Source organism: Ambystoma mexicanum, chromosome 9 (genome assembly GCF_040938575.1).
Source record: "Ambystoma mexicanum isolate Mex_15411 chromosome 9, UKY_AmexF1_1, whole genome shotgun sequence".
NCBI classification, from domain to species: Eukaryota; Metazoa; Chordata; class Amphibia; order Caudata; family Ambystomatidae; genus Ambystoma; species Ambystoma mexicanum.
The window spans coordinates 694,164,860-694,192,465 of NC_090931.1; positions in this window are offsets into that span (position 1 = coordinate 694,164,860).

A 27,606-nucleotide genomic window follows, 5' to 3' on the forward strand; every position below is an offset into this window, starting at 1 on the left:
GGTCAAGGAAGCTCACAGATCCTATGACAAGATACACTCCGCTTGAGAAACAAGTTGCTGCAGTGTACTGGGCTCTAGTTGAAACTGAAAGAATCACAGGCGAGCAACCAGTGACAATTTGCACAGAAATTCCAATCATGGGCTGGGTGCGTGACACTGCTGCAAGCGGGAAAAGTGGCAGAGCACAAGACGCCACTCATGTCAAATGGAAATGGTATTTACAGCAACGTGTGAAAGCTGGCCGCACAGGGGTTTCCAGACTGCAAGAACAAATGCTGGAGGCAGTAGATCTGGAAGCGATGCCTGAACCAAACACCCCTGTGGCGTTGCCAGAATCTCCCTTTAAAGACGCACCCGCCTATGATACATTGACAGAGGAAGAACAAAAGTCTGCATGGTTCACGGACGGCACCGCAAAGTATGATAAAGGGCAAAGACACTGGCAAGCTGTTGCATTCCAGCCCCACGAGAAACACTGCTAATGAGAGAAGGTGTGGGAGGATCAAGTCAGTATGCTGAACTGCATGCGGTGGTCTCCGTGATTGAACAGGTGAAGGAAACAGAGACTGCATACATATACACAGACAGTTGGGCCACATATCAAGGCCTGACACATTGGGCACCGGCATGGAGAAGAGATGGTTGGCAGAACAAGAACACTCCGATCTGGGGAGGGCCAGACATCTGGGAAGAGATGTGGTTCAAAGGTGAGAGGTGCAAAACCTGCATTGGGCATGTCGATGCACACATGCCCCCTGACACATCACTGGCTGCCCTGTTCAACAATGAAGTGGATCAAATGCCAAAGAGTCGCCCAGTTATAACACCGCAAGAAGCTGAGGTGCTGCAAGGGATGGCGGATTGGGCACACCAAACCTCAGGGCATCTAGGGCAAACAGGAACTTATCATTGGGCAAAAAAGAGACAATTGCCCATTACCATGGATCAAGCCAGACAAGCTGCCTCCCAATGTTCTGTGTGCTGTGAAGTGAAGCACTACCCTCTGGAGAGGAAGCCTCAAGACCCTTTGAGAAGAGGTGAAAGAGCTGCTAGCGTATGGCAAGTTGACTACATTGGCCCTTTACCGCCCGAGAATGGAAAGCATTATGTGTTGACCATGGTAGACACATACTCTGGACTGTTATTAGCTTATCCAGCCGCCCATGCAGATCAACGGGCTACCTTGCAAGGCATGGAATACCTCATCAGACACTATGGCATCCCGGATGAAATCCAATCAGACCAAGGCAGCCATTTTGCTGGACACAATGTGCAAGACTGGGCACTAGAGCAAGGCATAAAATGGACACTGCACATAAGCCGGTACCCAGAATCCTCTGCTCTGGTGGAACGTAGCAATGGGCTGCTCAAGCAACAAATAAAGAAGCTGACTAAGACTCACACTCTCAAGGGGTGGTCCAAACATCTGGCACAAGCGCTGTTTGAACTGAACAATCGTCCACTGGGAAATCGCCAGATACCCTTTGTGAGACTGACAAGTGAGAAAGTGGAATCTATAAAGACACTTGTTGTGTGGAAAACCGACAAAGAAGCTAAGCTGCCTGTGCAAGTCACTGCAGGCAGCATTGGACTTGATCTATCTACCTGTGAAGATGATGTTATACCGGCGGGGCAAACCAAATCTATCTCGCTGGGTATTGGCATCAAATTGCCGGCTGGCACTTATGGACGCATTGCTGCAAGATCCAGCCTGGCAAAACAAGGCATTGACATATTGGGAGGTGTGATTGATCCTGATTATAGAGGGACTGTTTCGGTACTTTTACATAATGCTGGTGCATCTGCAGTACCATTAACCGAATATGACCGAATTGCACAATTGATTTGTGAACGAGCAGTTGTCCCCCTAGTGCTAGAGAGCAAGCAATCCCCAGACACTACATTGAGGGGGGAGAGGCTTCGGTAGCACGGGAAATAAGGTGTGGGTGCACCATCCTAACAAAAAGCATGAGGCTGGGGAAGTGTTAAGTCAAGGTGTTGGAAGTACTTATGTTGTACTTTTGCATAATTGTGACGTGCCTGTTTATATTCCCGCTACTAGGCTCACACCACGAATGTAGAGCAGTACGAAGGGGATGGGACTTGCCTTGCTGTGGGTGCTCCTGGCCTGCCAAACCAACGCTTTCTCTGTAAAGAGTGGGTTGATGCAAGACGCTACATGGACTCTGAGAATCGCATGCACTACACCTGATGCTCCAGTCCTGCGTGATAACTACAACCGCACCGTAACCTGTGAGAAAAGCGTTACAAATGAGTATCCACATGGAACTGCAAGAGTTCTAGATTGGCACATTGTCGGACACCTTTTGTCACTAACTCATATGACTGGTGCTTATGAAATCTTAGGCCCAAATGTTTCAGTGAATGGATCAAATAATTTATTTAATGTTTCATGTTTCTTTTGCCCCAAGAAGTTTTTCTGGACTATAACTTGACCAAATGCCTTTCATACAATTGTACATTGAAACAGCCTCTACCAGATGGTAGTATGGTGTTTATATCAAAAACCAATATTGTATATGGTAGGCATCCCACTTGGAGGATGGTGTTTTTCAAATCACACAAAGTAGAAACTGTGAACATGCTAGATTTTCCAGTAGTAAGACAACATTTAAATTGCAGACATGTGATGCACGTGTCCATCATTTCAGAGGTACACTTAGACATAGATTTGTCACGGGGCAATGTTTCCTTAGTACTACCAAGCTGCTATAAATGGAGTCAATTTATATGGCCCATCACCAAATTGCGCGTAGCTAGGGTTTTAGATTCATTGATTGCGGGTGCAGCGGGAGTGGGAACGGGGGCTTTAAATGCTTTTGACATAGAAACTGTGCACAACAAGTTAGCCACTATGGGTTCTGATGCCAGCGCCGCTATAAAGCTTCTGGCCCAGTGGGGCCCATTTATAAGCCCTACCCTGTGCAACACTGCTACAAGTATTGGCAACCATTGGAAGTGGCAGAATTTCAGCTATGAAGACATTTTCTCTGCCATAGGGCAGGTCAACAAAACTGCTAAAGACACACGATGCATTCTATGGCAAACTTTGCTAAATCAGCAAGTGTTGGCTTTCCGCTCCGAATGGGGGCGACTATCTTCAACCCACTGGCACACAGAGCTACAGTTACCAGCAAACATATGGATTAAGCCACTTGCTTTTGATTGAATGAATAACACATGCCATGCGTTAATGCAAGTTAGTAGGACCGCTTATGCTCTAGAAATATGGTGCCCTTTTATAGTATTGCCTATGAAAATCAATGGTTCCTGGTGGGTTCCGCAAATACGAGGGGAATGGTTAGACAGCCAAATCTACACCATCCACAGTCACACCTGCATGCCCTGGGATCAGGGATGGGTGTGTCCCCTAACTGGGAGGGTTCCGGACCCATGCATGCATGCCGCAGCAGGGGAGTGCACCTGGATGCAATACCACATTAATGGGACTGACATCTTCCAAATAGATCAGCATAAAGCTTGCGTAGTTACTAATCATTCCCTGCTTATTAACAATTATAGATTATTAGGGAATCCTCAAGTATTTTGCGTAGATCAAGTTGTGACTATCTTAGACATTGTTACTCATACCTTATATTCTTTAACTCAGTGGTCTCACACTACTCTGCATGCTGAGCTCACGCATTTGCTTAACTGGACTCTATCCTATGGGGTGAATACTGAACGGCTTCAAGCTATTAGACAGTTTGCCTAAACTGCTTGGAAAGATTTCCAGACGCTAGCTACCTCGGTTATTTCTGCAGAGTACAAGCTGATAATAGACAGAAACCAATTAATCAAAACTGCTGACCATCTGCAATCAGTTACTACTCACCACTGGTGGGATATATTCACTGGATGGTCTCCCTCCTCCACTAAGCTGCTTAATATAATACTGCACCCATTGCTGTGGTTGCTGATTTCCCTAATATTCATACTTATCGTCTTCATTGGGCTCTTGCGCAGAATGTCTTTCCTTTATACTAGAATGACTGCGCTAGAGAAACGCTTAATCGGCCTGCAGCACACTGTACATGCTTCCAAATCGTGGAACTGAGTCAGCATTTTCAGGCCTCACTTCGAAAGGGGTGGAATGTCGTGATAAGCTGCTAGGCGCTTGCAGTAACCTGCATTTGCACTAACCCACTGAGCTATCTTGTGTGTATTAGAGCCTATTCGAAGCGTGGAGGAAAATGCTGACATCAACCAGGCTTCTCGAACTGGGTGAGCCTGCATGCTTGCAAGGGGTTCATTCCGAAGGCCTTTTCTGAAGACATAAAACATCTTGCATTTGCAAGAGGCTCTACGCAGCCCTTGGGAGCCAGGCACAGCTTTGCTCGTCTTCGCTCTGCGAGTCAGGTGCACTGATAAGGCAAGAATGTCAGATCTTCTCAAAACACAGTGCCCGAAGCCTGGGAGCCAAGACTGGCTGTTTCCAGTGTTGTAACTTTCCAAGCGAAAACATGTTTTCTGCCCGAAGGGTGAGCCTAGAAGCTTCTCGAAGAGCTGACACGTCGTGATGATTGACGTGCAGCTCCTAATATGAGAACTATACTTGGACCAGAGAAGGGAGGACTCATCCTGGGCTGTTGGAAAGACGCGCGTACCAAGAAGAACAGTGCCTGGACGACCAGCTGTGCACTATCTGGGCCGAGACTCCTAGCATCACATCCCCGCTCTGGTGTAGGACTGTGGGGGCTTGGCCAATCCTCCCCTCCTCTTCCGAGGAGTGCCGGGCACCTGTAGCGGCGAGGGTCCTGGGTGTGATCAGATCGTACCTTCATCTACATTTTATTAGGAGCGTAAGACCAAATAATTGCATATTCATCTGTGATTGATAATTGGCATTATATAGCCTGCACTTTCTATTTCCACATTATTGTAAATTGCTACTTAGTTCTCATTAGACACTGTAGATAATAAATGCAAGCATCATATATTCTGTGTGATTGGCTTTTTTCCAGACTGAGTTCATAGTGCGTCTTAAACCTTATTTGTGTGGGAAGGTAATTAGGAGTGATTTACTTTGCACAAAGGGCTGGATCCCAGGGAGGTGCGGGTACTGTTTATCACTACACCAGCACATGAAGGAAGTAGGACGAAGGCAGTCAGAAGGCGAATGCTTTGTCTGTGCTCTACTACCATACAGCATGGGCAAATCCAAGATCTTTGTGGCTGTAGAAATTGATCTCCCTACAGCACACTGTATGTCACACATAGCAATGTGCAACACCAGAGGACAATTTATGGGAAGAGACGCCTCGTTGATATGGGCCGACGAAAAGAATTACCCCGATGAAGATGGCTATGTCCAGGACATTAAAACAAGAAACAGGGCGCACACCAGAAATCATGTGATCAGGTACGAGAACCCTGGCGTCAAAGTATCAGTGATAAGATGGGAAATAAACTCAAGACTGAACATCCAAGCAAAAACTACAGAGGAGGCTCAAATCTGGAAGAACAGAGGCCAAATGCAGATCTGGGTGTCAGTGGTCTTCCCAAATGGATGGGAAGACGGCGTAGTAATGTGCCGAGCATGGATGGTCCTTGGAGCCTGCCGAGAAGCAATAGAGAATTCGCAAAGGTTATGCAAACCTCTGTGGCCAAAGTTGGTAAAACTGCTAACGTTGGTCGAAGATAGAGGAGGACCCCTGCAAATAGTACCACTGGAAAGTCCAAAACTATGCTTCAGAAGTAATGGCACAAGGAGAATGGGAGAGAACGTAAACTGCGGAAGAATCTTTGAAGCCGCAGGAATGACACAAGGTACCGCAGTCATCATGGACCATTACTGGGCGTGTGGATCCAAGGCATACATAAGACTGCTGAAAAACTGGGGAGGCATATGCACACTGGTGAACATCCACGTTCCTGCACTAGTGATTCCAAAAAATGACCTAAATCTGGACAGTTTCCCAAAAGCAGATGCTCATCTAAGAAGAAGGAGATATGTGGAACTGGTATCCAGGATGAAGAGAGAAAACTACTTTTCTGCCAAATCAGAAGAGGCATTCCATGCAATCCCATACGAACACAGGCTGTTCAGCCTCACCTCAACAGTGTTCGCCATGATGCTCCTGCCACACGTCCAAGTTGGAGTGAATGCTAAATGGTTGCAGATAACCAGATGGGAGTTATTGCAGACCATCAATACCACTATAAAAGGATTCAACGCGATCAAAGAAGAACTAAGAGCAATCAGACTGATGACCCTCCAGAACAGATATGTGCTCGACATGATCACAGCGATGGATGGAGTGTTTGTGCAAAAATCGGAGAATCATGTTGCACATTTATACCATCACACGATGAAGAAAATGGAACCCTCACAGAGGCCATAAGCATGTTGACAACTCTAAAAAACTAGATGACCGATGAAACGGATGAAGTGGACGATGACAGCTGGTTTGGGAACCTATTCTCATGGGTCCCGCAATGGATGGCTGATATATTGAAGTTTCTGGGAGCCTTGCTAGCCATGGTACTGCTAGGATTCTGTGTTATCAAGATAATCATCACACAATGCCAGAAAACTGCAAAGAAAGCCATTGGGATGAAAATGATGGTCGAGCCAGGTTGGGAGCCAAGAGACCTGACAGATGAAGAAATCATGGACTTTCTGAAGGCCAGTAAATTTGCGCCAGAAGGAACAAAGTTCACTTATCCCAACAAACGAAGAAGGTACGAAGGAAAATGGATTTACTGCAGTCCAAATGGACAATGCCAGCTAATGACCTGGAACAAAGATGAGCATGTGAAAACAGCAGGAAGCTTGAAAGGTGTGATAAAAATATGTACACCAAAGAAAGGGCAACCTAAGACAACACGCTAGAGCAAGCAGTTATGAAAATAGATCTAGTGGACACAGGAAATAGACGATGTTAAAACGTAAGGAAACGGGTTACAAGACAAGAGGGAAGTAACCAACCAGTTAACGCATGTAAATAGGCTTGGAACGCAAGAAGCCAAGGAAACGATACAGCTTGCTATGCTTAGTAGAATAATAGAAGCGGCATGCACCAACTATATAACTACCTCAAAGCACATTATACAAGTGTGACTCCATTTTGTAAAGCAGGAATGTGCCCAGGCAGCCAGAGGCCTAACGGGCCGAGTTTCACAACCCAGCCAGAACAGAGAGGGAGAGCGGAATCGAAACTCAACAGAAGGAGGCTCATGCCTGGGAAATCGAGGTCACTCGGAGAAAGGGAGGAGAGCATAAACTGGCAACAATCAAGCACCAGAGCATACCAGCTCGCCTGTGAAGGTTAAGATAAGAGAGGTCCAGGCAGGTGGCAGAGCTGAAGCAGAATGAAATACAATAAAAGCTGGAAATTGAAGCAGATTCACGGTGAACAGACACGTGACCAGCCAGGCGCGAAGAAGTACCACCACCTGATGTCATCCAGAACCCGAGGATGCCATAACTTTTCCTGATAAGAGGCTACAGTCCGAGGCCATACCCAGCCAACTAATTGACACATAGCTCTAAGATACTGATTGATGGAAAGGAGGCAGGGTGAAACTTGGGACACCAGGCACCTGGGTGTCTATTATGTATGCTGCTAATTAAAATGGGGATTTATGTCTAGGGGTGTAACCCGCCCAATCACAAGGGACCAAGTTATCTGTATCCTATAGATAGTAGAACCAATAGGACGCAGTACTTATAGTGATGTTAATCACGTGTAATGTAGAAGGAGGGGTGAAGACGCTCGCCCGATAAGAGTTATCCAATCCGCATGCTTTATTTCTATATACAGATATAGCACCTATACTTAAGTTACCTTTCCTAACCAATTATATTGCATGATGAGTTTCGTAGAGTTAGACGTCAGTGATGACGAGAATCAACTATAACTGCTATTGTTTGCATGAAAAAGCTGGAAGTTGGAGCGAGACAGGTGGTCGCAACGATGCTGATTCCCATTTGTTTCCCTGTTTGATGGACATGTCATTAAACAGACTTCCCTTTGCCAAACTACTGAGTCCTCATCATTGAATCGTGTTGGAGTAAGTGAATCCTGCACCCCCAATCCTCACATGGTGCAGCTATCCTGTCTTACAGGTTCTAGAGGGTGAGCGCTGATCTATGGGCCCGTCAGTGATTTCCTCCCCTCGTGAACACTCATCACAATCGAGACAAAACAGTGATATTGAATGAAGTGAAAGAGAATCAGTATTTGAATGCTCATATTTGTCACAGTCGAGATAACGCATTCATATTAAATGAAGTGAAAGAGAATCAGTATTTGAACGCTCATACTTGTCCCGGTCAATATAAAACACTGATATGGAATTAAATGAAAGAGAATCATTACTGGAACATTCATACTTGTCACAGTCGAGATAAAGCATTGATATTGAATGATGCGATTTAGAATCATTACTAGAGTACTCATACTCGTCCCAGACAAGAAGAAAATATTGATGCCACACAAAATAATAGAGGGAATAAATCTTGAGGACAGAAGTTTCACTTTGAGATTAAACCAGACCAAGAAGGTCTAAATAAAGAAGAGAGGGAGCACAAGAGAGGAAAACTTGAAGAGAAGCTGGAAAAAGAGGTAAAGAGTCAAAGTCCAAGATAGAAAGTACAGACTGTTAACAGTGTTTCACAGATCAGAAAGCCAAAGGGGAGAGCCCTAAGTATTGGATAAAGTTACCTTTGGGAAAATAGAAGGATACATACAAGTAAGACAAATCAAGGAAGGTGCAAGAGAGAAACAGAGAATAGCTACATGAGAGAGAAGAACCTGAAGTTGAACAACCCTGTAACAGAATTTTATGAACTGATAAAAACAGTTACCAAGAACTACTGAAGGATCATCTTTTGAACTGCACTGTGGGGAAATCCCAGTATACAGGAGAAGGGAGACGTTATCCTGGTTTTTGTTGTTATGACAGTTAGGATAGTTTAGTTTGGATGTTGAACAGATACTATTGTGGACTCTCACTGATGATTAATGAGCACCTTAGTTTGTTTTGATAGGTTCGATAGATAGGGAAACCCCATAGCATAGGGAAAGCTAGGCATCTATTCTTTACTCTAATAAAAATATCAGTGAGATGGAACATTGGGGTTTGCATCCTCCTTCTGGCCTGCCACAGCACACAGAGGGGGTGGGCAATAGTATATCATAGTCCAGGAGGGGAGTTGCCAAATAGGAGAGGGGTTCTACCATCTTGGAAATACCTAGCCTATATTTACTTACAGAAGGCTTGACATGGACAAATTTGCTGGGACAGAATTACTATATAATAGGTTAAGATCCCCTCTTAATTGAATCATCTGTGGAATCAAGAACCAGGCTGGAGCTGTGTCATTGTATCAGTCTGCCCAAAGACTCCTACCATAGGGGTGAAGCTAAGGATTTCCAAGGAATCAGCAAGCCATTTCCCCACCTAATTAAGGGGATCAATTGAAGTGACCTACTGTTGAAAATCTTGCCTGCTGCTGAAAACCAAATACCAAGGATTCTGCCTACTGTAAGTGGTACACCTGCAAGTGTTCGCTGGAAACCTTGCTGGCTGGCAAGGGCAGAAGTAGGACTTGCCTTTATTTATTGGTTATTTAAAATGTGCCCCCACAACTGCAGATCCAGGCCCAGAAGAGAATACTTGAGCTCTGTATCTCACTTCAAACCTGTTTTTAGATGGTTACTGCTCTCGAGTCATTTTTGAACTGCTACAAAACCCATCAGAGCTGCCTTTGCCATTCCACGCTTTTCCAACTTCTTCAATCCATTCCAAACCATTGACTCAACCTCACCTGCCTATTCTTCAGTGTCTGTGATCCAATCACCACTGCCGAACTGAAGCGCTGTATTGGACGTAGTCAAATGAGCTTACCTCTGAATCAATGCACCAAGACACCCTTGATTTGTCGAACCACAAGGATATACACACTGCCTGTTTCCAAGCTTCCCTCAAGCCTCAAACAGATTATCACTTGTTGAAGGGCCCAGTGACTGCCTCTCGTTGAATCGACTCAACTGTCTCAACACCATCTTGACCATCTCGACAGTCTTTACACTGACTTAACCCTGTGGAAAGTACCCTGAAGCCCGGCTTCATGCTGTCGAGCCACCACAAGAGGATTGGAAGGTATATAACAGTGATTTGGTCCCCTTGTTCTGGCTTGAAGGGCCCTAGTGAAAATTAAAACCCTGCTCAATACCTTTTAAAGAAACATACATTTTAACTGGAACTTTGCTTTAAAGGCAATTGCCTACATCCCTCTGTCTGAGAGGGTTTGGGGGGATGGATCTGATGTTTAGAGAGAGTTACTGTAGCTATAATACTACGACACTGAAAGCCCTAGACAATAACATGGGGACCATTACACTACGAAGTTTAAATAAAATCTGCCACTTAGGTATTAACCTTCCTTCAGAGACACGCTCCAATATGTCAAAACCATCAGAGGGAATAAAAGCAGGCCTAGTTAATGCTAGATCGGCATGTGGCCACAATACAGACATATTGGCAGTGATTGAAGAAAAAGGACTTGATATTCTTTTCCTAACAGAGACTTGGTTTATAGAGGCTTCTCAGGCAATCCTTCATAATTTAGTCCCTGAAAATGTTCTCATTCAACACATTGATTGTGTGGGAAAACGTGGTGGGGCCATTGCCATTATTTATAGGGAAACACTGTGTATCTCCCACCTCAAGCTGCTTGATTGGGGAAGTGACTCACAAGTGGGACAATTTACATTTGAACTATCTTCCCAATCTGCTGTTCATGTAATTTTAGGCTACAGACCCCCAGGTGCCTTTAAGGAATTTCTGGAAAATCTGGACCATTTTCTAGCCACAGTAGCAAGTAAACAGGCAGAGGTCCTGCTACTGGGGGACTGGAACCTATGGCTGGATGATCGAAGCCACCCAGGCTCTGCGGAACTTTGGGAGTTATTCGACACCCATGGTCTCAGCCCTTTAGGTACACTACCCACCCATAATAAGAGTCATTGCCTTGACTTGATAGTAACAAGAGGTAGTTCTACTGTACTACTCAACAACACACCAATCTACTGGTCAGACCTCTCGTTTCAACTATTTGCTCTAGTAGCCAAATCAATAAATACTCAAGGTCTTGTTGAGGCCACTGCGATACTTTCTCGGCGCCATAAAGACCTAGATAAAATATCGGCACAGGAAGTGATGAATGCACTTTCAGAGATCGATAACACACTGCCTAGTGAAGAATTCTTCCTTACCGGAACTAAAGTAATGGAGGGAATCTTCTCTAGGGAGGCTCCTAAAAAACCTAGGCGCAAGTGGATTTCCAAACCATGGTTTACCAATAATTTGATTCCTCTACGGAAGCAGGTTAGTCTGACAGGCCGAACCTGGCAAAGGTATTCTTCTGAAGAAAATAATATCAAAGCTAAAAAGGCGCTTTTGCTCTACAAAAAAGCTATTTTTGAGGCGAAACGAATGTTTCTCCACAAAAAAATAAGTGATGCAGGTAATCACTGTAGAGAAATGTTCTCAGTTATATCTAAATTTCATAATCCAAGCTGTAGTGACCTTTCCATTCCCTCATCTTTGGCACAAGCTAATGCCTTTAATAATTTTTTTCTGGAGAAAATTGCTACGATTTAGAATAACACTGCAGCCCCAGATCCTACTCCTTTTTCATCAAAATTGTTAAATTCTGTGGATGATATTAAGGAATGTGATCAAGTTATTGCTCCAGGAAATCAATTTAACTTTCACCATGTAACAGTGGAGGAAGTTTGTCCACTGATGAAGAATCTGAAGCCAACTAATGATTGCCGATTTCCCTTACCAGCGGTAGCAGCCAAACGTATGGTGGTGGAAATTGCACCCTTTGTTACGTTATCTATTAACAAATCATTAGATCAAGGATTAGTAACATCAATGCTCAAACACACCACACTAACACCTCTTCTGAAAAAACGAATCTGGATCCTTTAGTCCTTCAAAACTACCGTGCCATTGAAGGTATCCCTTGGCCCGGGAAAATACTGGAAAAGGTGGTGACTTCCCAACTTCAGGCATTTGTTGAAGAGGAATCACTCCTTGATCCCCTGCAGTCGGGGTTCCATCCTAAATTTGGTAGGGAGACAGCATTGCTGTTAGTTTATGATGAGTTGTTGAGGGTAGCTGACCAGGGCAAGCTTCACTTCTAGTGATGCTTGATCTGTCAGCTGCCTTCGACACGGTCAATCATGAGATCCTCCTGGAACGACTGAGGACGATTGGAAAAGTTTCAGAACAGGCTATTCAATGGTTCAGGTCCTTCTTGGAGGGACATCAACAGTGTGTCAAACTGGGTGCCTTCACCTTGGCTCCTAGTAGTTCGGACTGTGGGGTCCCACAGGGTTCCTCACTGTCGCCTCTTTTGTTCAACCTGTACCTTCGACTAGTCATGGAAATCTTGAGACGTCATGGAATCAGTTTCCAGTTTTACGCCGATGACCCTCAGATTTTTATCACAATCGATAAGGTTAAAGAAACCATTATTAAAATCGGAGAATGCCTTCAGGAAATCAGTGAGTGGATGGCCTCTAATCAACTGCAACTGAACGCTTCCAAGACAGAATTCATTTTGTTTGGTCCGGAACACCTCATGACTACAATAAAAACTCAACCTCTTCCCAAGCTATTAGGAGTGGAACTTACATTCTCCACAAAGGTGAAAAACCTCAGCTGTATTTGGCAAGATAATCTGGGTAGCCTTAAAGACCTTCTTGTTCAAATAAAACTTGACCATTGTTAAATAATTAGAGCTCCATCTTGCTTTTAAATATACTTACGAATATACTTTGTCACAGCCTTCCTGAGTAAGTAATACCATCTGCGCCATTATACAGTTAGGTCCGTTTAGAGCGTGCTACAAATTCCTCAAATAAAAAAAAAATCAAATCAGTCTGCATACACAGAGTGCCCCTTTCGTCCAAATGTCTGCATATCATGTGTATTCCTTTGCAGGGGTAGGGTGTTAGATTCCGATAACCTTGATTGGACATTTTCTTTATTTAAGTATAACAGTACTATTGTGGTTTTGAATGCTTCCGTGCTGGCTCACATCCCCCTTGAAGAGTATAGCCTGCCCTCAGCCCATGCTAAAAGAGGTAAAGGAGGTATAGCATTCATGTTTTGCTTGTTTAACCTTTATGGTTGAGATCACTGCTGGTTTAGTTTTAATGTGGGGCTGAATAGGAGTTTACCACTACTCATCCTAGTACTCTTGCAGAGCAGTAGTCATTTTGTCACACTAGTAGCAAGCTTTTGGGATCCAGCCTGGAATGCGCCTGCAGCTTAATCAGCCAACATAAAAGAACTATGCAGGAAATGTTCAAAACACTGGCAGGTAATTTATTATAGTACTAACCTGAACATGGCCTCTGTGAAGGAATTGAAGGCCAGTGCCCTTTGGCATCTGTGTTAGGAAAGGGTCTCCCCTCTGACCGTAAAGCTAGTACTCCTGAAATGCTAAAAGACTCCAAGCATTTGAAGAAGCAAGGATGGCTTGTGACCCTGAGCCCTGAAGCGAAGTGCCCATTCTAGAGGGGGGACATGGCAGAAGAACGGGACAGCCTCAGTAATAGCTACTCTTGCCTTTCTTCCCGAATGGAAGATAGTGTGGTTTCCTAAAGGTCACACATTTCAGCCCAGTCCCAGAGTAATTGATCTAGCTGCTTGAAACTCCTTCTGGAAGCGAGGAAGGTGGCACTAGCAGAAAAGAAGCAGAGCTCAGGTTACCCTAGAGGTGCAGAATCAGAGAGATTGGGTTATGTTGTGCAAGTTCAAACTTGTGGTACAGGGGGAGGCCCACAGGCAGACCTCTATCGAAGAGGTAAATACTTCAAGTCAAAGTACCCAGGACAAGCCCAGGCACCCGATCCCCAAGGATTTAGTGCAAGTGTATGATGAGGAAAAGCATATTTTTGACTAGTTTGAGGAATTCGACTTAGCATTTGTGACAGAGCCCATACCTTGGGCTTGCCAGGGAGGAATAAGAGCCCCTCTTGACAAGAGGTTGGAGGTGTAGGGAGAAATCCGGAGCCAGCTCTCACCGTTTGGGCAGGATCCATTGAGAGGGTCGAATTCCAGTCCCACTGTGAGCCAGCACGTTTCTGTGAAGACCACTGTTTTCTCCAGCTACAGCTCTCATATCAGATCCTTGCCAGTGTCTTCCTGTTGCTTTTAAAGACCCCACACCAGAAAAGAAGAAAAACCATCTTGGGGTCATCTTCGACTTCACTCTCTCCTTCTCCACTCACATTTCGGACATTTCAAAATGTCCAACTACCAGCTGCACCTCCTCAGAGGTACTCTTCCTTTTCTCACCTTCCCCCAGTGGCTCACTGTCTGCAGAGCCCTGGTTCTCTCAAGGCTTGACTACTGCAACAGCCTCTTTCTCAACCTCCCCGCCTCGGCTTTGCGCCCCCCTGCAACTCATCCAGAACAGACCACAAGACTTATTCTTGGCCTCAAGCTTAGGGATCGCATCTCTCCGGCACTGAAGTCCCTCCACTGGCTCCCCGTGGCTGCAAGGATCAAGTTCAAGACCCTCTGCATTGTCCAGAAGGCTTTCTGGGGCCTGAGACCTACCTATCTGGAATGATGCCTACCAAAATACTGTCCTTCCCAAGCCCTCCGCTCATCTACCTCCATCCTTCTGCGAGTGAGCCGGTTCTCCAAGCAGAGATTTGGAGGGAGATCTTTATCCTCAGCAGGGGCCTCCCTCTGGCATAGCCTCCCTGCCACCCTCCTTCTTGAGTCTGATCTCCTTAAGTTCCTGAAACTCCTTAAGACATTACTCTTCTCCTCTTCCTTCTCTCTCTCTCTCTAGCCTGCTAACCCCTCTCTACGCTCTATCCCTCTCTCCCTTCTTTTCCACACAGCTTGCTGCTTGGCCCGCCGGGTGTACCTCAGAGTCTCACACGTCCCTGGCAACCTCGCCAGTCCTCTTGCACTTGCCTCTGGGCCTACACTTGCCTCATTGAAACTGCAGTTGGTAAATTACCTATGAGAGTGGCATCTCTCAGCACTTACCCCAGTTCGAACTGACTGGGCGCACTTGTACTCCCCCCTAACCCCCCTGCACTTGTCCTTTGCCCCCTTCCCTCTCTTGTACCGTCTGTGCACTTGCACGATCTGAACGTACCATGCCTTGAAGATCGTCTATCTATCTTCCCTGTCTCCCCTCCTTGCATGGTGGTACCTCAATGCACTTGCCTGTGCAGACTTGTATCGTTCAGAAATTCAATGGCTGTGAATGACTGTTGTTTTTCCCCTTGTTCCCTCCCTCCTTGAGCACTTTGAAACACTTGCCTTGTGTATAGGTGCTTTACAAATAAACATTACCATACCATCAGGGCATGAACCCCTAGAAGAGAATGGAGGTACCATCCGACAGAAACAGGGACTGGCTGCACATAGAGAAAGAGAGATCCGCCAAGAAGAAGAAAAGCAGCAATATTGATGCAGATGAGCACTGGGCGCCACTATGCTCTTCAATGTGGAGAGAGGTAGCTGCATGGAGAGACCGTCTACATACGCGGCAGAGAAGAGAGCCTCACAGAGCTGTCAAGTGACACCGGAAAGCACATGCAACAACACACTAGCACCCCATAACCAAGAGGGACACCAGAGAACTTTGCTTGGGGAGACCTGGAATCAGCCCCAGAACCCGAACGCAAACACTGGCCATTCTAGGCCACAATATTCAAAACGCGGCAGGCCCGGCATGACCAGTGTTCATGGGGCTGAGGCTTCTACCTAAGACCTTTTATTGGTGGGGAAGACATATTGACCAAGGAGAACCAATTCTGGCAGAAAGAGAGGGATATAAACAAGGAGCAGGAAGCAGGGAGTGTGGGTTATTCACGTGAGGTCAGAGGTGGAGGAAGACCAAGAGACCAGCAGGAGGGAGGAAGGAGAGGCCGATTGTGTAGGCGATTTCTGGAGCAGGTGGAGGTATTGGCTAGAGAGTGGAAGTGGTACCACTGTGTGAGTATCTGTATGGCGAATGTGTTTAGATAGAGGAGTGATTGTGAAGCGGATGGTACTGAATGCAAGGGAAGTGTCTGAGTAGTAGTTCAAGGGAGGAGTAATAGGAGGAGGAGATTGTAGTTATATGGAGGAGAGAGTGCATGTGTGGAGGAGAGAGTAGTAGAATAGGGGAGGGAGTAGTAGAGTGGAAGAGGTAGTAGTGGTGTGGAGGACGGAACAGTAAATTAATGGAGTGATGCATAACATCAAAGGGTAAAGGCAAGACCTGGGAGGAGTGAGAACATTGAAGGGTCAGGACCCAGGAGACTGGTGGGAGGAGTAGGGTGAAGTGGGTAAGAAGAAAGAGGAGAAAAGAGAGAGGTGAGACCAAGCATGCTAGACAGTGGGTCTAAATCCAACAGGGTATTTGCGAGGCACTAACCCCAAATCCTCGAAGCACACTAACAGCTGAACAGTGTAGGGAAAGTTAGGACGTCCCTGAGGGAGTTTAGCAAAATAAGGCATTTTGTCTTGAGGCTCTTACCACTAGCAGAATATAGAAATAGACAGTATGGGTCCATCTTCTGTATCTACCAACCTGGGTCAGTGATGCTTGTTTATGGTGGTGGTGCGACACAGGTTTGGAGAGAGGGATGGCCCAAAATAACTTCAATATAAACCTTTGAACCACCTCATAGACTGGGACTGATGTTTGTGCCACCTGTGACACCTTACAACAGCAAGAGGTGGTAGAAGAATGTTGATGAGCCACACTGATAAGTCACGTGCCAGGCGAGGACAGAGATGTTATCATTCAGCTAGCTCCGGAGGAGAGGCCCATTTATTCCAAAATGAAAGCCGCTATTTTCAGAAAATTCTGCAAAGCCCAAAACAATACCGTAGAACATTTAAACATTTGGAGAACTCATGAAGGAGGCCATTCAGACCATTGAGACATTTACACGTGTGTCTCTGGAATTTCTGAGCGGGTGGGTAACTGGAAACCAAGTTGATACATCTGAAGGAATATTTAATTTGGTCTCATACAAATACATTCTGTCAAAAATCGGAGGCAGAGTTACAGCTGCAACTACTGGTCAAAACTATTCACAAACAGTAGGGAGCTTGCAAAAGCTGCTGACCGATATGTGAGTACTCGTGTCCAAAAGAAGGCAAGCACAACCAAATCGGAAGAGAAGGCTTCTTCCAAGAAAGGCCCAAAAAACGGATGGGAAATTCCCATGCACATGTCTCGTCTGTCTCCACTGAAAAGAGAGTGGTGGTACCTCGAACACTCGGGCATCACCACCCTCAACATCCAAAATAGGTTTTCTGTTTGGGGACTTAACCCATAGGAACAGAGACTTGGCCTGTAAGTGCAAACTTTCACCCTCTATCTCATGCTGTGTCTTAATTCCCGAGAGGTGTGTTTGGGAGCAGTATGGTACGTTCACAGTGAAGTTGGGTGCTGGTCTGGCTAGGTGGACGGGCACTGTGGATTAAAGACCTTCACTTTGGTCTGAGATAAACATTGCTCAGGCCTGTATGATAAGAAGGTCTCCCTACACCATGTGGCAACCGGCACCCACACTTAACGTGATGCCAGGCAAATGAAAGCACACTGTATGTGGGTGTCAGGTTTTTCGTCCAGCACCTGTAAGCAGCTCTTGAATTGATGCCAGAGGGCAAATGAGAGGAGTGAGTGAATGTCCTAGGTGAATAAAGAGAAGGGATGCAAGGGAACTGTGGGAGAAGCAGCAGGGGCAACAAGGAGACAAGGAACTGACAAGACAGAATAGTAGCTAGAGTAAAGGTAAGACAAGGCTCAACTCTGCGGTACCTCAAAAAGCAATGGAGGATTGCGATGCAAATGTTGGCAGACCGCTGGTGCGTTTATCCCCATCAGTATGGAAGTAAGGCTTTGCCTTGATCTCATTGCTGCCAGTAGCAACGGACCACGCAAAATGTCCTGCGCATGCGGGGAACCAAATCACTGATCCACTGCACATTTGCCCCAGGCCCATTATGGCGGTCCCCATGTGGAAGGAGTACCACACCGGTAAACTTCACCAGAGCGGGCCAGCACACCACAGGCAGTTACATCACCCAAACACCACAACATTTAGCTCCCCCTGCCCTGAAGGAGGGAACGGTGCCCACAGTCAAAGGAGATCGCAACCCAAACCCAAACAGGATATTGTCTGTGCTGGTCTCATGTGGGAGGCCCTTATTAGTGTGGCATCCCAACAGATGAATTCCTATCATATCAGGGATCGCACGAATGATCCCATGTCACTCTAAGTGGTAGACATACTGGATCCCCCGAGGAAACACTGGTTCCCACAAACACTCTTATCTTTTTCAAGCATCTCATTATCATTGCCAACAAAGCTCCTGTGCTGTGTGACATAGCTGCTGCTAGTGTCACTGGTGTCAGGCGACACTGGGTGCAAGAAGGGCAGACCATCAAGGGCTTAGATTATAGTGCTAGGGGTTTGATGGCCTCAGCCAGTGCCCCATGGCAATTGTAGAGTTTAGCTGGACAGGCAAGACCTTCACGCGCTATATGGCAGTTAAAGACTCCATTCCAGTAGCATATCTGTTAGGTAATGACTTTCCTGCTCCTGGTATAATCGCAGAGGACACTAGAAAGAGAGAGACCTCTGCCAGCAACAAGAAAAGAGGGGCTTGGAGCCATGGGCACTGAAGCTCGTCCTGCTAGAGAATGTGAGAGACTGGACATCCAGGTATCTCCTAGTCCAGATCCATTGCATTGCCTGCTCCCACTTGTAAGGGACCAGAGGCCACTGAAGTGGCTACTGTTTTAGCACAGGACTCTGTGATGGTGTAGAAAAGGAACCTGAGATTAAGGAAACAGTAGCTTCAGACCTCAGGGGCCTGCCGGAAATGAGTGAGTTATCCTTAGCTGGAGGTGAAAGTCAGGCTGTAATTTGCCAGGCAGAAATAGACCTTCCTACTCTGGCAGGTCTTGCGAAAAGCAGGCAGAAGAATTGGCTCAGGAGAATGGTTTCCTGCACAACGAGCCCAAGAGCCCAAGAATTCTGAGGAAGGGTACAACTGCAGATTGTTAGTTCCCACTGCCACAGGAGGTTCCTACTCAACTTGGCTCACAACACTGCTGTGGGTGGTCATTTAGGAGTGACCAAGACATTGGACAGGTTGTTAGCACATTTTATACTGGTCCCAGATGGGTCTAAAAAATAAGGAGTTTGTGCATTCCTGCCAGATTTGCCAAACTTTTAGTAAGTCAGGCAGAGTGGCCAAAGACCCCTTAGTTCTACTACTAGTTGTGGTGCAGCCTTTTGAGAGACTAGGAGTGGACAGTGTGGATCCTTTGAGTCCCCTAACCACACCACCTCAGGGAACTGGATCATTTTGGTAGTGGTAGGCCATGAGACATTATAGCCTGAAGCAGTCATCTTGACAAGTATCAAAGCTTCTGTGGTGGTGAAGGCTCTCATGTGGGATTCCCAAAAGACAGTAGACCAACTTCAAACCTGCAATGTGGGAGGAGTGTCAAGTAACCTACATGTTTTCTATGGCTTGGGTTTGTGGAGAGATTCAATAAGACACTGAAAGGCATGATAGTTGACTTAGAAAAGTACCTCTGGAGAAAGTGAGAAGGTCTCCTGACATGACTATTGTTAGCCTACAGGAAGGTGCCACAGTATGGAGTAAGGGTCAGTCCCGTGGAGCTTCTATTTGTACATCCTGTCAGGGGTTCCCTCAGCCTAGTGAGAGAAGGATGGGAGGTAACCCCCAAATTCCTTCTCAGAGCTTCGTGGATTATGTGCTTAGCTTCAGGTCCCGAATGGTTCAGTACACGAATTGTCCCAATGAATGTGAATGCCAGTCAGCAATGATGAAGCACTGGCATGACCAGAAGTCACTGGGACAGTGTACACTCCCACACAGTTGGTCTGGAGAATGGAACCCGTCAAGTCCAGTTCACTTCAGAATATGAGGAATGGACCCTATGTAGTACTGTAAAAGATCAGTGAGGTTCATTACCTCTGTGACTGAATGCCCTCTATGCCTTGCTGAGCTTTTAGATATTTGATATACAATGATGCTGGTACTGCTGTCTCTGAAAGTCACATTTGGTAATCAGACCTCACTTTCATAATGCTCCAGGATGAAAGGTATAGTACAGCTATGTATCCCTGCATAACCTGTCTACTGACACCTCTCAGCAGCTGCCTTGTAGTTTGGTAATATGGCAGTTACAGAGCGTCGTACATTCCTGTAAACAGCCTTATGGAACCCAAAGTTCCAAAAGCCAGTCACTGCATTTTAACCATGGGTAGCTCCTTGCCGCTCCACCTGCCTGTCGCACAGCCGTCACCAGTGTGGCCGGGGGTTCCTATCCGTGTTGGCGGCTAGGCAGGATGCAGACACCTAATAGACAACGCGGTACTCGCTGTGTCCCTGTTATGGGGCAGCCATGTTGGGCACTTCGCTCATGCACGGGGAACAGTGGCTGGGTTCTCCACATGCGTGCTGTGCATAGCTTGGGTCATTGCCTGGGGTAAAGCATATGAAGATGCAGGCCTCCGTTTCATGGGTATAGAAGCAGGTGCAGCCGGCAGGTGCATTGCAGTCTTTTCTATTCTGCTGTGGTGGCGCTGTTCATTCTTCGTCTTGCTCCTTCTTGTCCTGCCCTGTCTTGCCTTATCCTCAGCCTACTGGGCATCCTGCTGTTGGTCGTCCTCTCCTTGCCCTGTTGTTCTTCTTGTTGCTAGCCGTTCTTCTTCCTTGCCTATTCTCTGTTTACTGCTTCTACCTTTTCCATCCAAGTGGCGGTTGTCACCCCTGTCCATGTTTCCACTCTCCTGACACCACATTAACCAGGGGTGTGTGACATTAGTTGCAAGAGGCCACTAATATATCAGACAAGAGGACATCTTGGACGGAGATGCACATCCATTAACTGGAATTGGCATTCGACCACTGTTTACTAGAGGCAAACTCCTCCACGCATACCCAGAGTGCAAGAATCTGAGTTTTGAAAGGATACAAGCTTCGATTTGAAGAACATAGATGAGGGTAGTCTTTCGATACACCCTCAATAAAAGTGTGACCCAATTCATCAGTTCCTGAGGAAGGTTCCCCAATGTTTGGGACTTTAGAACTGAAACATGTTGAGCACTAGCCATTGTAATATCACAACAGCGTTTGCATAACCTTTTGGGCAGTCCAAGTGAATTTTCTTTTCAAGTGGTCTGATATCTGTTTACAGACCTTATTTACCTCAATAGTTTGAATGTAGAATATCCTTGTAATTGTGTATATATATTTTTCATGTCATTTGTGTAACCACAGATTGGTGTTTTTTAAATACTTATTGATTAAAACTGCAAACTGACCCCACTCCCCCGGCCAGCGCATCCCCCTCAGTGCTGCTCCCACACAATTTATCACTGCTCCCCTGGCCTAGCACATCCCTCTCTGCGTTACTCCCCATGCATCAACTCTCTGCGGCACTCCCCACGCAACTTGTCCCAGCGCTGCTCCCAAGCAACTATCCCTGCTCCCCTGACCTAGCGCATCCCTCTCTGTATTTGCTCCCTCATGCATTAACTCTCTGCGGTGCTCCCCACACAACCTGTCCCAGTGCTGCAGCCACGCAACTATCCCCGCTCCTCTCGCCTAGAGCATCCTTCTCAGCGTTGCTACCCATGCTACCCATACCCTTTCCCTCCTCTCCAGGCTCCCCGAGCCACGTCCAGTGCATTGTTCCCTGCCTGTGCCTTGCATCCTATGCCCTAACGGCCTGTGACCATTGTTTTGTTTTAGTCCACTGTTTTGCATTTCACTACTGCATTGTCTCCCATTGCATTGCCAGCATTCCTCTTACTTCCAGGTTCCTTGGACTACCAGGAAGTTTTCCTTTATGGGTTACTATTGTATTGTCTACGTGCTGCATTGCTTGCATTTCTCTTCTTCCCCTCTAGGGCCCCTTTTGACCCCCTGCTGTGTATTCTGTACTGTACTTGCATCCTCACGCCCTGAGTTCCACTGTATTGTCTACATGCTGCATTGCTTTCATTTCTATTCTTCCTCTCTAAGGCCCCTTCTGACCACCAGCTCTATATTCTGTACTGTACTTGCATTCTCACACCTTCAGTTCCACTGTAGTGTACTTTTATTGTGCGCACTGTTCTCTTCACTAACACCAGGACCTTGCGAGGCCCTAGTGTTCTTGTTCTGTGTTGGACTTCATGCTGCCCCTTTGTGTGACCCCCCTGTGTGCCTCCCTCCTGTTTGCCCCTAGCATGTGACCCCCTCTCCTGCTTGGCTGCCCCCCCCTTACTCTCTGTCCTGAACCCTCTATGGTGCTCTCTGTCTCCCCTATCTTCTCTAACTGCTATTATATCGACTATCCTATCCCTCTTACTAAGTCTGGCAGGAAGAAGCTCAAAAGAGACATCCGGGTCTCCAACCCAGTCCACTCTATCGCTGATACTTACACCAGTGCTTCCACCAGACAGACCCCTCACCGACATCCTCTTTGTCAATCCCTCTCCATGTAATAACTGTTGCATAAATTAGAATTTTCCAGGAATAATATTCTCCCTCTAAACATGTACCCACTGACCTGTTCCAGTAGATGTGTGTGTTGAATTTGAGTGGCCACCTGGAGAAGCTCTTCCTCTCCCTAGATAAATGAATCAGGAGGGAATGAGCTCTCCAGGGAAACCCTCTGGGGTAAAAAACCCTGATCGCCTCAGTGGATGTAATCTTCTATGTTGCACTGGATGGGGTGAGATTCCGTTGCGCTTCCAGGTGACTGAATGCAAATACAACAAGGAAATAAGAAAGGTATAGATTATAGAACAATAGGTTCAGGAGTAGAAATAGAGGTGAAATGATCTGGATATAGGATAAGGAAATAATTACCCTATGGAGATAGGAAATGTGCAATGAGGTATTCAGAACAGCGAGAATACAAATTTCTTCTGAATGATTGAAATATAGAAGAAAGAAGGTTGAAGGTATTGAGTTTCCTAAATGTCGTAGTATGTTAAATCGATTGGTAAAAGGAATCTAAAATACCTGCGAAGCAGAATTCAGTCGTAAAGAAATTACATGTGAACCTTGTTGTAGGAGTTCTGGAATCGGCTGTGAGCCGGAAGAGAAAAGAAGAGACGTGATGAGAAAAAGGCAGTGCTAACTAAGGCGTCAGAGCTAAACTAAGCGTGCAAAAAGCTACCTGATAAGCAGGTTCCACTTGTGAGATAAGTCAGAAATGGGTTCGGAGTGAATTGCCGGGAAATGTCTGGAGAGACTGGACCGATAATGCCGGCTCAATGCGTCCAGACTGGAATGAAGGTAAGAGATCCCGAATGGCTAGAAAAGGATCAGGTCTGAGTCGACCGCTGGCTCGAAAGGAACGGGTGTGACGAGGCGGAGCCTCAATTCCAGAGGAGCGGTTGGGAAGGGAGCGCTGACTGTAAGGAGTAGCAACGCACTCGAGCGTTGTGCATGTCGGCAGATAACCGGAACTTTGCTGAGGGGGCAGAGCCTTGGTTGCAGGCTTCCACTGCAAGGCTGGAATGCCGCAACCTGCTGGAGCCGCCATCTTGGGAGAAACAATGGCTGCCATCCGTGCCTGTGTAACGCTCATCTGAACTCTGCGGGAACCTTCTGGAACTCCAACTGACTTCTACTTTCCTGGGAACTAGACACGGAATTTCTGTGAAGAAAATAACAATAACTTGGTTTTCTTGTTAAATAGGAGGAACAGACTGGTAACTATAGGACCAGCGATAGATCACCTTGTTATTTAATTTGTTGAGCTCTCCATCCTGTTCTATACAGGGGCGCAAGTCCTGGAGATGGGACACAGGAGAATGTTTTCTTTTATAAGGGGCTAAATGGGCTCTGATGGAGAGCAATTATCACTGGAAAGAGGAATGACAGAAACCCTATCCTAATTTGACCCTAAAAGGGGCAATATGCTGTGGTGAGATGCGTGTGTAAAAATACAGACAAAAGAGCAGTGAAGAACTATTACGACTTGCCAACTTCCTCACAACAATGTGTGACAGAATAGTAACCCCTGAAACTAAGTAGAAGGGTCAAGGAACTACTCAGTCGGAAACATGGAAGTACCTTATGACCTTGCGTAATATGAACATGAGTGTGACCAAAAAAACTCTGAATAGAAACAAACTTCCAAGGCAACTTCACAGCCAGGCACGAACCGTTAATGACAATGTAATACCCTGGAATGCGTGAGGAATTCTAATAACATTTATTCACAATTCAAGTATCTGATAAGGCAGCAAACTAAACAAATGCATTCGCACATCACTATGAGTACTTGCGTGAGAGAAAACTGCAACGGACTGTGAGGTGAGGATACCGCTAAGACAGGACTACGGACTATGGACTGTGAAGGAGCCGGGGCGACTGCAAACTGGAAAAAACAGGAAGGGAACTAATATCTAGTAATAGTTACTCAAGGAATGAACGGTAATTAAAAGTGGACAAGGAATATTTGAGCTGTGACAGGAAACGGAGGTACGCGGCGAGCGTTCCATCTGAACTCAGACGAACGACGCGAAGCGCGAGCCTCCTGATGGGCGGGGCTTAAATAGCCGGCACATGAAAACAACTAGACCCGCTAACTAACTGGCTAAGAGGCACCACCGAGCGGCCATTAAAGAAACTCCAACCAACCATTAATATGGGGGAATTAGAATCAATAACCAGCTAGGGCAAATGAATTCCATATGAACCTGTATCTCTTAGGACTAGTATGGGAAACCTAACCTGTGGTCATGACAGCCTGTGACCATCGGTGCCACAAAGACCATCTCCTTCTGTGAGATATGACAGTATGCCCCCTCCAAAGGGCAGACGTACCCGGTTTGCCGGGATGAGAGCGATAAAATCGGCGAACCAGCTGGGGAGCATGAACTGCAGAAGCCGGTTCCCAAGATCTTTCCGCAGGCGAATAGCCACGCCAATCCACCCAAGTATTGGAGACGGCCCCGATGATAACGGGAATCAAAAATGCCAGCCACCTCAAACTCCGGACCAGAAGAAGTGAGAACAGGAGGAGGGCGAACGGTCAAACGGCGAGAAAAGCGATCCACCACATCCTTTTTGAGTATTGAAACATGAAACACCGGGTGAATCCGAGACCAAGAGGGAGGAAGTTACAGGCGATAGGCAGCCTCGCCCAATTTTTGAAGCACAGGGAACGGCCCAAAGTACCTTGGAGAGAGTTTTGAAGGTATCAGATGTCTAGGGAGAAATCGGGAAGCCAACCACACACTGTTGCCCGGGACAAAAACAGGAGCCGGAGTACGGTGCACATCAGCAAAACGCTTAACCCGTTCCTGAGCGTCTTGAAGAGAAGCCAGTGCCTTCCGATGTCCCAGTTGAATATCCTGTAATAGCCCTGCAACATCCGGAAACGAAGACACAGATGATACCCCTACTGGAAAGCAGGTAGGATGGAACCCATAGGAGCAGTAAAAAGGACTGGATCTCAGCGAGGCGTGACGGGCATTGTTATAAGCAAATTCTGCCAAAGACAACAACTCAGTCCAATTGTCTTGAGACGCTAAAACATAGCACCTAAGATAGCCTTCAAGAGTCTGGTTCAAGCGCTCAGTTTGGCCATTTGTTTGAGGATGAAACCCCGAACTTAGAGCACGGGAGATGCCAAGAATCTTGCATAGCTGTTGCCAATACCTGGACGTATACTGGGGACCCCTATCCGAGACAATAGTCTCAGGTAAGCCATGAACAGAAAAAATGTGAGTAATAAAGATCCTTGCCATCTGAGCCGAGGTAGGTACCTTAGACAGGGCCACAAAGTGAGCCATCTTCGTGAAGTAGTCAATGGTGACCATAATCGTAGTGCATCCGGCAGAATTAGGGAGATCCACCACAAAATCTGTGGAAATAAACTGCCAGGGATGCACCAGAACAGGCATCCTCGTGAGTAGGCCCAAGAGAGGACATCGAGGCGCCTTAGACTGCAAACAGATAGTACAGGCAGCCACATATTCCCGCACATCCTCCACTAGATTAGGCAACCAAAAGTGACGTCAGACCAGTTCCACAGTGTTGCTGACCCCCCGATGGCCGGCCACCATTGAATCGTGACACATTTGAAGAACCATCTTCTGGAGTTCAGCAGTAGGAACGAACAGTCTCCGATTCCGATAACCACACCCTTGATTGATCGTGGGACCCAGGGCCTGAAAGGCGGTACGATCTGCATTCTGCAATACCAAAGTGGCATCGGCAACGGACTGGAGAAAGTTGGAAACCACATGTACAAAACGAGCCTTAGGAAATAAAGGTTCAGCACGGAATTGAGCCCACTGAGCAGATTCCTTCCTAGATAGGGCGTCAACCTTTAAGTTACTTCGGCCGGGAATGAAGGTGAACACAATCTCATATGGAGAAAAAAAAGGAGCCCAACGGGCTTGTCTGCTATTCCGGGTTTGAGCATACTGAAGGGCCCGAAGGTTGTGATGGTCCGTTCGAACTTCAACAGCATATTGAGCTCCCAGCAGTAAATGTCGCCACTCTTCTAATGCTCGTTTGATGGCAAGCAACTCCTTTTCAAGGACAGTATAATTTAGCTCTGACGGAGAAAGGGTTTTAGACATATAAGCGACGGGACACTCCACTCCCTGTTCATTTTCCTGGAGAAGGATAGCTCCAAGAGCGAAATGGGAGGCATCCGACTCCACAATAAACTTCCTTCCTTGATCTGGAGAACGAAGAATAGGTCCCGTCATGAAGCAGTTCTTTAAGGAGATGAAAGCTTCATCAGCTGCACCGGACCAACGAAAGGGAACCCCTTTTTTGAGGAGAGAAGTCAATGGTAGAATAATCTCAGAGAACCTGGGAATAAAACGCTGATAAAAATTGGCAAAACCCAGGAAACGCTGGATATCCTTAACACAATTTGGCAGAGACCAATCCTGGATAGCTGAGACCTTCCGGGGGTCCATGGAGACACCCTGTGCTGAAAGGATATATCCCAAATAGGCTACTCTGTCCTGATGAAATTCACATTTGTCCAGCTTACAGAACAAGTGATTGTCACAGAGGCGCTGTAATACCTCAGTGACATGACCAACATGTGCGGTCGGTGTAGAAGAAAAAACCAAGATATCATCTAGATGGACAATAACTGAATGAAGGAGAATGTCAGAAAAAAGATGGTCCATAGAACGCTGGAAGACAGCAGGAGCGTTGGACAACCCAAAGGGCATAACTCAATACTCATAAGGGCGTCCAGAAAGCTGTCTTCCATTCATCTCCTGACTTAATACGGATGAGATGGTAGGCCCCTCGTAGGTCCAACTTGGTGAAAATCCTTGCACCTTTAATAGCCTCAAGAATGTCAGTGATCAAAGGCATAGGATAGCGATCAGGGACAGTAATCTTATTCAAACCGCGAAAGTCAATACAGGGTCGGAGTTCCGCAGTGTCCTTTTTAGGAATAAAAAACAAGGACACCCCAGCAGGGGAAGTGGACTCCGCAATGAGGCCGTTGTGCAAATTCTTACGAAGGTATTCCCTTAGAACCTCCTTCTCCCTTGCGGAGAGCAG